A 15,414-nucleotide genomic window follows, 5' to 3' on the forward strand; every position below is an offset into this window, starting at 1 on the left:
TCCAAAAGAATTTCTTGACATGCACGTGTTCTTATTTTAATGCATCAAATTTAAAGGGAGACTTAGAAGAGACTTTTAAAAAAGTATGTTTGTATTCTTACATGCTGAGGAAAGTAAAAATTTTGAAGACTTCTGTAGTGAAGTGAATGAGCACCACTAACAAATTTAACAGTTTTACCCTTTGAGGCCTAGATGACTGTGAATCTACCCTAAGAAATATTAAATTTATTACTGTTTTTTTGAGTCAATGCAAATCCTGTTTCCTGTATTTTCCTCCCTTCCCCTCATTGCTTTCTTTTTGGAATAGAAAGGGAGGAAAAATTGTTATGAACACATATAGATAAGTAAAACAAATTCCTGCATTGGTCATGTTCAAAAAATGCTCTCAATCTGTATTCTTAATTTCATTACCTGTCAAGAGGAGGGTAGCATGTTTTATCATTAATCCTCTGGAATCATGATTGGTCACTGCCTCACAGTTCCTTAGTCTTTTGTTTTTATAATATTGTTGTGATTGTCTAAATTGTTCTCCTGGTTCTGCTGATATCATTCTGCATCACTTTATACAAGACTTTCCAAGCTCCTCTGAAATCATCCCCTTCTTCATTTCTTACAGAACAATAGTATTCAATCATATTCCATATATTATAATCTGTTCAACCATTCTTTAGTTTATGGGCACACCCTTAGTTTCTGATTCTTTGCACCTTCAAACAGAACACTATCAATATTTTTGTGCTCATGAATCCTTTTGCTATTTCCTTCATCTCTGGAGTATAGACCTAGTAAGTTATATTGCTTGGTAGAAGAGAATGCGGTTTCATAGCTATTTGTGCATAATTCCACATTGCCTTCCAGAATGGCTCAACTGTTTCACTGGTCTGCAATAAGTATATTAGCGTAGCTGCTTTTGCACAGCTTTTTCATCATTTGTCATTTTACTTTTTTAGTCAAATTTGCCAAACTGATAACTAGAACTTCAGAGTTGTTTTAATTTGTATTTCACTAGTAATTAGTGATTTAGAGTATTTTTTCATGTACCTATTGATAGCTTGGATTTATTCTGCTAAAAAGATGAATGATAACTTCCAAGCATTCAAGATGAAATGACCACAGTTGCAAAGAAACTTTGAAATACAATTAAGGGGAAACAAAAGAAACTGAAAAAGCAATCATAAGAGACATTTTAAACATCTTTTGGCCATTTATCAACTGGGAAATGTCTCTTTTTCTTATAAATTTGAATCAGTTCCCTCTCTGTTTTGGAAATGAGACCTTTGTAAAAGCAAAACATTCATAAAGCTAAAAAAAAAAGAAGTGAGACCTTTATCGGAGAAACTTGCTGTAAAGGCTTTTTCACATTAACTGGCTTTTTCTGATTTTAGCTGCATAGGTCTGATTGTTGATTGCCTGATTCCTTCCCTCCTATTGTCTTATACTTTTCCTTTTCTTTGATTCTCTTCTACTCCCTTTCTCACTAAAGTAAAAGAGGATGTTGAGAGAGGAGTATACTTAGCACCAGTGTGCTAGGTTTGGTGCATTCTACTTCTGCCTCTCACAAGCACCCTTCTTCCCACCCCCATCCTTCTTTACCTTCTGTCACCCTTCTTATTTTCTGTTAAACTTTTCTTCATAATTCAGCCTCCTTAGAGTTTGTTTTATTTAGAACTAATCCTTCCCTTAATTTACCCTTCTTCTTATCTGGGGACTTGCAGGCTTTGAGCGATTCTGGAGTAGTCTGATCCAAGGCAAAGTCAAATTCCCTCACCCTTACTCCCACCCCAGCTGCTGCATTCAACCTGGTTTGCTAGTTCCAGACATGAATGTGGATTTTAACACTGTATCTCCTGGCAGTAGCCACTAGAAGGTACTTGGGAAGCCCTGAATGCTCAGGGTAACACAACTACAGACTTCTCATTGGTCCTAGGTTCCTGTCCTGATTGTTCCTCTTCAGGCTTCAGACCCCACTGAAGGCTAGAGCTGAGATGCTGTTCTCTTTTTGGAGATGGAATTTCACAAATGCTTGTTTCTTCTGAATTTGTGTCCATACTACTTAGCATGCTGCCTGGCATATAACGGGCATCTAATAAATGTAGATTGATGGATTAACCTTGCTTCTTCCTCAGAACATAGCCATGGCCTGCTTCTCACCCTGACTGGTACAAGGTTAGTCCTCTCAGTTGGCCCTGGATCATCCACTTTGGCACCTGTTTGTACTCGTTTAACAAAATTAGGACGCTCTCTGTGTGTCCAGGACCTCTTCTTGCCCTCATGGAGAACCTCAGTCCACTTTTATTCCCTGTGACAGAAGGTGTCATTTGGAACATTTCTGGTCAGACCTTATCCCTTGGGTCCTTTGACCTATCTCCTTGTGCTGACATGGGCTAGGAAAATGACTAGTGGATTTGTTTTTCCCATTGGATTTCCTGATCAGGAATCAGCCTGATGTGTTTTCTAATTCTTTATAAAGTGGTTGTGAGGGTGAATTCAGCTGTATTCTTCCTGCTACTCTGCCCTCTTGGCTCCAACTTATTAGCTTTCCAAAGAGAAATTCTGACTTGGTCTTAACAGAATTGGAACCCAAGACTTTCTTGGGAATGAAGTCAAAACAGAAACGACTCAATTTCATGGCGTCCCTTACTAGATTCTCTTCTCATAAGGTTGTAGTGATAGAGTTTTAACAAAAGGGTAAACTGATGTAGATCTTTGAGCAAGATAACATAAGCAAGGGCAAGCTACCCATCAGTAAATTGGTCAGTGACTTGCCTTCATTAATGCCAAAGATTCTGAGTAAAAAGACAGTTCCTCTTATATAGGTTTGGGGGAGTACAGTACAAAGAACAGAGTAGGGTAAATGATATCTTGGGATTAAGGGCAGTGTGATTGGTTACAAAGCTGCGATGCAAAGAACAACATGAGTAATTGGAACTTTAGTACAGAGGGCTAACAACGAGGCCTCTTTTCTCATGAGACTAAGAAGTGCTTTTTGTTTGAGTCCTTGTATGAGATAGTGGCCCAGATTTTTGGATAGCAGACCAGACATCCTTGAAGGATAGCTTGGTGGAGTGACGATATCAGGCCCAAACTCTCTTGCTTTCTCACACATTCTCCAAGGTTAGCAAAATTCCTTGCAGCAGGAGAGCTAGGTTTTTTTTTAAGCTAACCCATTATAGGCCAGCTGAACTCTGATCTAAGTTCAGAACAAAGATCATGATTTAAGCAGTTATAGGGCAAAATGAATTACTTGTAAATAGGATCAATAAGAAAATGATACAGGATCAATTTGATTTTCTCAAGGTACAAGTAATTTCCTGATAAGAGGTTAGGATAGTCTGGCTTTTTCAGAATCCAGGTTAGTTCCAGATCATGCTTAATGAAAAGTGGTCTGGGACAATTTGGGAAAAGGGAATTTCCTGAATATCGTAAACTGGATAGTTATAATTCTATACCATCTGTGGAGTAAAAGTTATGCTTTAATATCATGATTACATTGGAAGGGTTCCTTTGACAGGGAAGCTAAAATGATTGATTTGCATTAGGCCATAGTTTCCTGTTTGTAATGGAGTTAATTCAATGCATTTTTTTTACTTAAAAATTTTTTTTAAAAAATATAAATTGATTTATTTTTAGTTTTCAATATTTACTTCCACAAGATTTTGAGTTCCAAATTTTCACCCCATCTCACCCCTTCCCCCACCCCAAGATGTCATGCATTCTGAATATCCCTTCCCCTAGTCTGTCCTCTCTTCTATCTCTCCCCCTCTTCTCTTATCCCCTTCCCCTTCTGTTTTCCTGTAGGGCAGGATAGATTTCTGTACCCCATTACCTGCATTTCTTATTTCCCGGTTGCATGTGAAAACATTTTTTTTAAACATGTGTTTTTAAAACTTTGGGTTCTAAATTTTCTCCCTTCCTCCCTCCCCACCCACCCTCATTGAAAAGGCAGGCAATTCAATATAGGTTATACATGTGCAGCCTTGCAAAACACTTCCATAATAGACATGTTGTGAAAAACTAACTCTATTTCTCTTAATCCTATCCTGCCCCCACATTTATTCTATTCTTTCTTTTGACCCTGTCTCTCCTCAGAAGAATTTGCTTCTGATTACCCCCTTTCCCAATCTGCCCTCCTCTCTATCATCCCCCTGCTCTCTTGTCCCCTTCCCCCCTTATTTTCCTGTAGGGTAAGACAGATTTCCATACCCAATTGAATGTGTATGTTATTCCCTCCTTAAGCCAAATCCATGAGAATAAGATTCACTCATTCCCTTCACCTTCCCCTTTCCCCTCCATGTAAGAGCCTTTTCTTTTCTGTTTTTTTTGTGAGATAATTTACCCTTTACCTCTCCCTTTCTTCTTCTCCTAGTATAATCCCTCTCATCCCTTAATTTTATTCTCCAATATGACCCCTTAATCTTCAACTCACCCTGTGCCCTCTACCTATCTATCTATCTATCTATCTATCTATCTATCTATCTATCTATCTATCTATCTATCTATCTATCTATCTATCTGTCTGTCTATCTGTCTAATCTATCTATCTATCTATTTATCTATCTATCTACATACATACATATAATTTTTCCCCTCCAACTACCCTAATACTGACAAAGGTCTCATGAGTTATAAATATCATCTTTCCATGCAGGAATGTAAACAGTTCAACCTTAATAAGTCTCTTATGATTTCTCTTTCCTGTTTACCTCTTCATGTTCCACTTGAGTCTTGTTTGAAAGTCAATTTTCTATTCAGCTCTGCTTTTCATCAAGAATGCTTGAAAGGCCTCTATTTCACTGAATGACCATTTTTTCCCCTGAAGGATTATACTCAGTTTTGCTGGGTAGGTGATTCTTGGTTGTAATCCTATCTCCTTTGCCCTCTGGAATATTATATTCCATGCCCTGCGGTCCTTTAATGTAGAAGCTGCTAAATCTTGTGTTATCCTGATTGTGTTTCCACAATACTTGAATTGTTTCTTTCTGGCAGCTTGTAATATTTTCTCCTTGACCTGGGAACTCTGGAATTTGGCTACAATATTCCTAGGAGTTTTCCTTTGGGGATCTCTTTCAGGAGGAGATCAGTGGATTCTTTCAATTTCTATTTTGCCCTCTGGTTCTAAAATATCAGGGCAGTTTTCCTTGATAATTTCTTGAAAGATGATGTCTAGGCTCTGTTTTTGATTATGGCTTTCAGATAGTCCAATAATTTTAAAATTCTCTCTCCTGGATCTATTTTCCAGGTCAGTTGTTTTTCCAATGAGATATTTCACATTGTTTCTATTTTTCATTCTTTTGGATTTGTTTTACAGTGTCTTGATTTCTCATAAAGTCACTATTTCCAGTTGCTCTATTCTAATTTTTTAAGGAAGTATTTTCTTCAGTAATCTTTTGGACTTCCTTTTCCATTTGGCCAATTTTGCTTTTTAGGGCATTTTTCTCCTCATTGGCTTTTTGGACCTCTTTTGCCATTTGGGTTAGGCTGTTTTTTAAAGTGTTATTTTCTTCAGTATTTTTTGGGTCTCCTTTAGAAAGCTGTTGACTTGTTTTTCATGATTTTCTTGCATCACTCTCATTTCCCAGTTTTTCCTCTACTTCTCTTACTTGCTTCTCAAAATCCCTTTTGAGCTCTTCCAAGGCCTGGGACTGATTCATATTTTTCTTGGAGGCTTTGGATGTAGGAGCTTTGACTTTGTTGTCTTCTTCTGGTCATATATTTTGATCTTCTTTGTCACCAAAGTAAGATAATATAGTCTGACTCTTTTTGCTCTGCTTGCTCATGATCCCGGCCAGTTACTTGAGTTTTAAACTGTTTGTTAACGTAAGAGTCTGCTTCCAGTGTGGAGAATGTACTGTCCCAAGCTTTGGGGGTTTGTGCAGCTGTTTTCAGAGATACTTGTAGGGACCTGTAAATTTTCAGTTCTTCCAAGGTGGTATCATAAGGGGTAAGGTGTTTACTTCTTTCCTGTCCTGTGCTCTGGTCTGTTAGTGACCACAAGTACTCCTTTCTGTCCTGTAACTGTGAAGAGGGTTTCTTCCTCACAGCCACTACAAGCTCCACCTCGCCCCAGAATTACCCCTCAGAACTGTGACCTAGATCCAGGCACGGGCAAAGCAAGAGATTCCTGCCTCAGCACTGGCAAACAGATCCCTGCAGTCTCTGTCTGATCAGCCATCAGATTCCCCCTCAGTCTGTGGGTCGGAAGGTCAGGAGGCAGCCACTATCCCGGGGCCATGCTCCACCCTCTGGAACTGGCTCTGAGACCTAGCTCCTCTGTCACACAGAAACAGACTTTTCCCACTGACCTTCTACGTTGTCTTTGGCGTTCGTAGATTGAGGAGTCTGGAAACTGCCACAGCTGCCTGCAGTTCTGTCCTCTGAGGCTTACTCCAGGTTCGCTAAGGCCTGCGCGCCCTTGCTGCACTGTGCTCTACTCCCAGCCCGGCGCAATATACCTTTCTGATCAATCATCCAGGTTGTCTTGGGCTGGAAATTTGTTTTACCCTACCTTTTTGTGGGTTCTGCTGCTTTAGAATTTGTTTAGAGCCATTTTTTATAGGTATTTGGAGGGGTTTGGGGGAGAGCTCAAGCAGGTTACTGCTTTCACTCTGCCATCTTGGCTCTGCATGCTCCCCAATTTGTTAAATGAACATTTTTGAAGTTCTTGTTCTGTATTGTCTTGGTACTGGAGGAGAAACACACATCAAAATGGTTAAGTCCCAGCCAGAGTCCTTGCCCTTGCTTCCTCTCTGTTCATCAGTTTCTTGGCATTGTGGTTATTAAGCCCCTGGCTTTTGGTCATACTGCTAGTCTGGATCATCAGCAAAACTTGAACCCTGCTCTTCTCCAGTCCTTATCAGCTGTATCATGTGGCCTCTTGAGAATGTACTGGATTATAACATTATTCTGTTATTAGCTTACTAGTGACTTTTGTCCTCGGTTTTTTCTCTCTTAGCACATTCCTGACATAAGTCATTGGATGTGAGCTGAGAGTTCTGAGAAGAGAGAGGAAATGTAACCTCCTTAGTGTATGCATATAATTTTACAGGTATGTCTTTATTGAATGCACTCATAATTTATGGAATTTTGTAATGCCAAAGTTCTGAGGACGCTGTCTCTTCTGATGACACAGTTTTCCTTGCCTAGCTTCCCAGTAGTTATACTTTAACTCATACTCCAGTGGCTTGATGTGGGCAGTCAAGTAATCTTTCTTCCCCATTGTCAATTCCAGACTCTCACGCTAAGATCATCACTCGTTCACCTCTCCTCCTTTGAGGTTCAATCAATCCATAATTACCACAGATTCACATTCTGGTAGTTATTATCTGCTGACCTTCAGAATACTCTCCTTCCTTCTTCAATGATTTGAGTGTTTGGCTAATATTCTTTCTTTGCGCTGAAATTCCTACTTCATGCTAAAGGATTTGAACATATATATTGATACTCCCTTCAACAACTTAACTTCCCGGTTCCTCAATTTACTCATTTCCTGTGATCTAGTCTTCTACCTTACATCGGTTACACACAGAAGTGATCAGACCTTTGATTTTGCCGTCACTCGTGAAGTGTTCCACTTCCATGTTCATTATGAAACTCTGAAATGCCTTTATCTGATTATGATCCGTTGTGATTAAACTTGTCCTTATGCCTTTCCACCTCCTACCTTTTTCTTTGTCCTCACTGTGACCTACAGTCTATCTCTTCTCTTCTAGTGTATCACCCTTGCACTGATTTGCACTCTTTCTTTCCCCATTTCCACTCTTGGGTGAACCATTTCAACTCTACACTGTCCTCTTGAGAGTCCTTTGCCTCCTTATCCAACTGCTGATTTTGCTTTGGATCTCTCCCACCATCCTCTGCTTTCACTCCTGCTCATATGATGCTGAACAAAACTAGAGAAAATTGTAAAACCTTGCTCACTGGATCCTCTACAAATTTATCTTACATGATACCAACTTTGGGCCTTCAAAAGTGGAAGTCAGTCCTTTTAGTTGATTCATTATGCTGATAACTCACCCTAATGACTTCTGAAAAACCTTTTTATGATGTAAGATGTCTCTTTCTATTCTCATATGAAACCTAAACTACCAATGGACTTGCCCGAGTCAGACTCACTCCAGAAGAGGCTATATAGACACTCATGCTTAAATTAATTTTATTCTTGAAGGATGACAGGTCATCTCATATAATTTGCACCCTTATTCATAAATTCTGAAATTTCTTATCTGATCACAATCTGTTGTCACATTACATCTCTTCCTTCTGCCTTGCAACTCCAAAATCTGTTTTTCATTGTCACTGTGACTGCCAGTCTTTCTGCACCCTTGATTCTTTCCTAAGCCTCACCCCTGTACTGGCTATACTCTCCTCCCTTCCTCATCTTCCCCGTTGGCATACCATTTCAGCTCTATGCTATACTTTTGTGTCTGTTGCCTCCTTATCACATCACAGATCTTGTCCTACCAAGCCTCAGACCTGGATTACTCTCTTACCACCTAGTTGCCTTTCCTTCTACTCATAGTACTGCATGAAACTGGAGAAACTGAGCAGACTGGGTCCACAGCAAATTTATTTTACAAAACCTCAACTGGGCTTTCGTTGCAGTGAGGGGCAGTCCCTTTTCACACGTCATTAATTGACTCACTTGTCCCATTCACATAGTGGCTTTCTCCAACCTTTTCATCTCTCTTAAATGTCCCATGGCTCCCTTGCCCACCTTGCCCTATAGATAACTTCTCTGAAAAAAATCAAAGCCGTTCACCAAGGGCTCCTTTTTCTCTCCTGATCTTCATCTCACATCACGGATGCCTTTTTTCAAATTTTCTCCTTCATCCTGTTTTACATGAAAAAGTGGCTCCTTTTCAAAGCAAATCCCTCTACATTCACAAGTGATCCCATTCTATTCAATCTTCTTTAGCAGATTGCCCCCTTTATCATCCCTCACTTGCCTTCAATCTCTCCCTGTCTACTGCCTACAAACATACTCATGTCTCCTCCATCTTCAAAAACCTTTCACTTGATCTGTCCATCTCAGCTAGCTATGGTCCCATATGTCTTCTCCCTCTTGTGGCTAAATTCTTTGAGAAGACAAGCTGTAAGAAATGCCTCCCCTTTCTTAACTAACACTCTCCTCTCCCCCCCACCCCCACCCCATCCTTCTCCCGTCTTCCTAAGGAGAAGATCTGGTTATGTCTGCCACCTATTCCTTCAACTCAGATCAAATATAAAACCTCTGCTCCTCTTCTAGTCTTCTTATAGCCCCTATGGTACTCTGATCCAATGGTACCAGCCTCCTTGCTGTCACGTAGGATGCTCCATCTCCATACTGTAGGTATTTCTCTGGCTCTTCTCTGTGCCTGGAATACTCTCCCTCTTTGTTTTCCTGGCTTTCTTAAGTCCCAGTTAAATCCCCATCTTCTCTGAGAAGTCCTTTCTGACACTGATGCTTTTTATTGCTAGTTCTTTGCCTCCACTGATTGTCTTCACTTTATCTTGTGTGTGTGCACGTGTGTGCACATTTGCACATTCTTGTTTACATGTTGAATCCCCCATTAGACGTTATTTCTGATTGTTATTTCTTTGAGAGGAGGGACTGTCTTTTGATTTTCTTTGTATTCCTCAGGACTTAGTACAGTGCCTGACATGTAGTAGATGCTTAATAAATGCTTATTGACTGACTTCCCAAATGTAGATATTTTGAATCCATGTCCATGATTTGTACGCATTGCACAGTATTTGCAGGGAGACTAGCACTTGCAAGTAACATAGTATTAGAAAAGAGGCGAATATGGCAATTCTTCACTTACGTGCACAATTACAAGAGTTAATTCAGTTAAGGAAACATTTATTACATATCTAATGTGGGCACTGGTGATTTAGACATAAAAGTATGAAACAGCCCTTGCTCTCAGGGAGCTTACAGTCTTCTCATGGTAACAACATGTACATAGGTAGTAATTTAAGGTAATTTCTAGAGAGAAACTAATAAATGTGATTTAATGATTTAAATGTGAATTGTAAGGTAAATCATGAAGGTTTTAGAGCTCTGGCCACCTCTACCTCTCAATATGATATCAATTCGAGTCACATTTCTGACATTTTCTGTTTCATTTTGCTTTTTGTCTACTTTTGAACAGTATTATTGTTTTGTTTTTCATTACCAATTTCTTTTATACCTTGCTTAAGTGAGATTTATTATCTTCTTGGGTGTGATTTTTCTGTCAGTTCAAGAGTATTTAGAAATCTGAGCTAGAAAAATTCTCAAAATTCTTTCTTTCCTTGAAATTCCCCAGGGACAGGAAACCTGCCTAGTTCCTGAGGCATCCCATTGCACTTTACTATACATACTCTCATTCCTTGGAAGGTTTTCTTACTTCAAATCTGAATTTTAGATTTAAATTGATTTCTTTGCAACCTCTATCCATTTTTGTTCTTTTCTCTGGGAATAAGCAGAGTAGGTCTTCGTATTCCATATAACATTCCTTCAAATACTTGTATTTGAAATTCCTTTTAATCCCCTTCCATTGATGCCGTTTTCCCTCCAAACTAAGCATCCCTAATTTTATTATCTCGTTCTCACTTTTTAAATTTAAAATGCTTCACATTACTCTCCTGATTTTCCTCTTTGAATTATTTCCAGTTAATTAAGTTCTTCTAAAAATGTCATCCAACCTAAAAAAAAAAGATTAGACAGTTTTTCTGAATGCTCTCTATTCCATGGTCCAGTATATTTCATGGAGCCTAAAGTTGCATTTGCTATCTCAGCTGCCTTATTACACTGTTAACTTGTAATGAACTTATTATAGTTCACTAAAACCTGTACCTGTCTTTTCCAGACAGTCTGTTTTCTAACCACACCTTTCTTCTGTTATGCTTGAGAAGTTGATTTTTTTTCAATCTTATGTGCAAGATTTTACTCGCAGTTCTATTAAATTTCATTATCCTAGTATAATGCCATATTCTCCATAGGTTTTCAAAGTGGGTGATACTGCCTCCTGGGGGTGTGGCAGTAGTAGCCTTTGGTGTAGTTTGGGAGGTGTTGAATAAAAATAAGGAGGCAGTGGAAGCATAAGGAAAGAAGAGAAGAGAAGAAAATTTTGAAAAACCATTCATACATGTTTCATCTGTTCTGTAACAGAGTTAAAGTTGTCGTGGTTATATTATTTTCCAAATAAACCCACAAAATGAAAGTTATAATCAATCAGTGATCAAGTCCGTTGAGGGATCTTAACAAATAAGTGTTGGGTGGTGAGGGTGTCGTGAATTGTCTGGAAGTCTAGCATGCATCGACAGGGATATGTGAATGTAATGACTTATTTACAGTATGATACTATATGGTTACATGATGCAATTTTGCAATATTGCATCACCAAAATTTCAACGCAGGGAAGAAAACACAAGTTTACAGTAAGTTATTAAAGGTACATCATTTAAAAATATATTTTAAATTTTTTTGAAATGATTCAAATTTTTAAAAAACCGTTAAAGAGTTAAAGAAAAGCGATAGTAGGCCAAATAAGTTTGGGAACCTCTGTTCTAGACTGTCAGAAATCTTTTTGAATTCTGATTATCTTCCAGTGTATTAGCTGCCCTGTATAACTTCTGTAAATTTTTGAAGCCATCTCGTCATTGACAATTTTTTAAGTTATTTTTATTGATTTCCTTAAATAAATTTATTTTATTTATATCATTAAATACCTCCCAATTACATGTAAAAATTATTTAACTTGCCTTGAAGGCAAGCAATTTTTATAAATTTGGTTCAGTTCCCTATATATTTGATAAGTGAGGTCTTTATCAAAGAAACTTAGTACAAAATTTTTTTCACAGGTTCTTTTTTTCCTTCTAATTTTGACTGTATTCCTTTTATATGTGCAAAAGCTTTTCAGTTTCATATAACCAGAATTATCTGTTTTTCTTCCTATAATCCCCTCTCTTTCTGTTTGGTAATAAACTCTTCCCTTATCCATAGATTTGATAGGTACATTTTTCTGTGCTCCCCTAAATTACTTATGATATCACGCTTTATGTCTAAATTATTTATCCATTTTGACCTTATCTTGGTGTACAGTGTGAGACATTGATCTGTGACTATTATCTGCCAGACTGCTTTGCAGTTTTCTCAGCAATTTTTATCAAGAGTTAAGTTCTTACCCCAAAAGTTTTAATTTTTAGAACTAGATTACTGTGATCATTTACTACTGTGTGTTGTATACCTAACCTATGCCACTGATCTACTACTCTGTTTCTTAGCCAGTAACAAAATATATTGATGATTACTGCTTTATTATTGAAATCTGGAACTGCTAGGCTGCCTTCCTTAAAATTTTTTTTGATTCACTTTATATTCTTGACCTTTTGTTCTGGATGAATTTTGTTACTATTTTTTCTAGGTCTATAAAATAATTCTTTGGTAGTTTGTTATGGCACAAAATAATTAAATTAACTTAGATAGAATTGTCATTTTTGTTATATTGGCTCGGTTTAGCCATGAGCAATTAATATTTTTCCAATTGCTTAGCTCTGTTTTTCTTTCTGAGAAAAGTGTTTTGTAATTGTGTTCTTATCATCCCTTTTCAGGTAGACTTCCAAGTCTTCTATATTATCTGCAGTTATTTTAAATGGAATTTCTCTTTCTGTCTCTTACTCCTGGGCTTTTGTTTGGTAGTATATGGAAATGTTAATGTTTTATGTAGGTTTATTTTATATCCTAAAACTTTGCTGAAGTTGCTGATTATTTCAGCTAGTGTTTTAATTGATTCTTTAGGGTTCTCTAAGCATACATCATATCTTCTGCAAAGAGTGATAGTTTTGTTTCCTCATTGCCTATTTTTATTTCTTCAATTTCTTCTTGTCATATTGCCATAACTAGCATTTCTTGTACCCAATTTTTCATTTTAATCTACAAGAATAGTTTCAGATAGTTTATTATGTGCTTTGTTAAAATCTTAACTATATATATATATATATATATATATATATATATATATATATATATGTAGCATTTCCTTGATATAGCAACTCTGTGAAAAAAAGAAATGAGAAAAGTTTATAGAAATTTGTAGATCATAATTTTTCTTACTATCTATGTCTTTCATTGCTCAATAGTTACCAAAACCTTTTCAGAGAGCCTTTTCCTGCACCTGCCTTTGTATCCATACTAAGATGCATTCCAGGCCTCCCTGTAATCTTTTCTTCTTTCTTCCTAAATCTGTCTGCTTGTCCTTTTGAACTCTTTTTAATGTGCTTTAATTTTAATATTTTTAATCATTTAGCCTTTTCAGCACATTCACTATATCTTTGCCTTGCTTATTCCTAAATTTGGAAGCTGGTGTTAATCAATACTTAATTATACCTTCTTTCTATATATCTATATCCATATGTATTCCTGACTTTTGAACAATTTATTTAAAAACACTTTCTACCTTTTCTCCAGTACAGTCTGTTTCAGGGTAGAACAAGGGAACAAGGTGCTCTAAAGCACCTAGAATATTAAAAGTAGACAAAAAGGCTCTTTGTAATGCAAGAATAACTGAGAGTATTTTATCCAAAGCTAGTCCTTTGGCAAGGTCAGTATGTCAATGCAGTAAGTGGCCAGCCTCTCTAAGCACATTGTACTTTCTGGAATTCCATCAGATATTTATATGTATGAATAAAAGGCAGGTATCTCTCAGTTAATGGACAAGCAATCATTTCTACTATAGCATAAATTATTTTAGTATTTAATTTCTTCTAATATATAGCTAAGTACAGCTCCTGTGGAACGATCTTTGGGGAATGAGAGGAAGTAAGAATGGGAGTCTTGTGCTGGGGTGGGGGGAGGTAGAGAGAGAGAGAGAGAGACAGACAGACAGACAGACAAAGAGACAGAGAAGGAAGTAGAGAAAAAAAGTGTTGGGAGCCTAATTCTCCCTGCCCAATCCCCAGCTGCCCAGGGAGCAGTTTTTTCAGTTCAGTATGAGGCAAGGCTCTCAGTTGACTGTGTGATGGGTTGGGGAATCATGTGAGATTTGAGGAGGGATGAGAAGGTTTAGAAAACTTCTCTGTGATGAGTGGGATCATGTCTCAATTAGGGAGGTATAAAAGGATTGCCTTGAAGCAGTAAGTTCATAACATTTATAGTGGGCACATACGCTAGATTTTCATGATTCTCTCTGGCTTTACTCAGTAGCATGTGAGTAGATGTGAAGATCCTAGACAGTGGGAGTGATCCAAGCTGAGACTTTTCAGGGAATAATTGGTGAGATGACAACGGAGAAAGGGACTGGAAAAGAGGACAATGGAGAGTTGAATTGGTTCACCAAAGGGTAAAGATGGAGACAGGTAGCTAGTGCAGGGATGATGGCTTGAGAAATCACAGAGGAGTCAAGAGATTAGAGATCATGATGTGGCCAAAGAGCAAGTATTATTGGTATTAGAATAATTGGTATTAGAAGTCAGAAAGAGTTGGAGCACCAATCCATTAGGGGCAGCTAGTGCTGCCATAGTTCATAGAGTGCTGGGCCTAAAGTCAGGAAGACTCATCTTCCTGAGTTCAAATGAGGCTTCTTATACTTCCTAGCTGGGTGACATAGGAGCAGGTCACTTAACCCTGTTTTCCTCACATCTCATTTGTAAAATGAGCTGGAGAAGGAAATGGCAAAACCACTCCAGTATCTTTGCCTGGAATACCCCAAATGGGATCACAAAGAGTCAGACATGATTCAAACGACTAGACAACAAGGGAATTTCAGAATTTGTGAACGTGGAGGTGGTGTATTTATGGGTGATGGCAAGATGAATGGTATGACTATCTGGTGCATATAAGTATATACATATAAGTACAACAAATACCTGCATAGGTATTTACAGAATAAAACTAAAGAGAATAAACACATAGTTTTGGAGGGAGGTCACTAGTAACATCTAAAATTCTTAGGTATGTGCTTTATCTGATATTCTAGATGCGATGCTCTTTCTGAATATATACAGACTTTACCAGGAATTTTCCCTTTCTCTATATTAAAAAAAAATGGACCTTTTAAATCTGAAGCAACTTTAGAGACTATAAACTTTTTTTTTTAATCTTATGTACCACATTCATTTCTTAGTATCTCTCTTCCTTTCCTACGCAGTAATCTTCCCTTTGGAAGGGCAAAAATAATTTCAGCAAAAGTTACCAACACATTAACAGTTTATGACAATATATACACTATTCCAGTTCAGTTAAGGGAGGGAGTTGCATTTTCTCTGCATGGTCTTGTAATTGTGCAGTGTTCAACATTTTGGGTTTTTTTTCTTTTTTCCATTTTTAGTTGTTGTAAATATTGTTTTCTTGTGTCTTTTTATTTTTCACTTTCCACCAGTTCAAAGAAATAACTTTGAAATAAAATAGAGCAGAGATGCAGCAAACTGATTTTGAGGAGATAACCCCCGGAT

General features: G+C 37.6%; 1 protein-coding gene across 1 annotated transcript in view; it reads left to right on the forward strand.

Annotated features, from left to right (window-relative positions):
* Window positions 1-15,414, forward strand: part of TBC1D5 (TBC1 domain family member 5) — a 613,691-nt gene that overhangs the window by 135,504 nt on the left and 462,773 nt on the right.

Source organism: Phascolarctos cinereus, unplaced genomic scaffold (assembly GCF_003287225.1).
Source record: "Phascolarctos cinereus isolate Bilbo 61053 unplaced genomic scaffold, phaCin_HiC Scaffold_1;HRSCAF=81, whole genome shotgun sequence".
In the NCBI taxonomy this organism is placed as follows: domain Eukaryota; kingdom Metazoa; phylum Chordata; class Mammalia; order Diprotodontia; family Phascolarctidae; genus Phascolarctos; species Phascolarctos cinereus.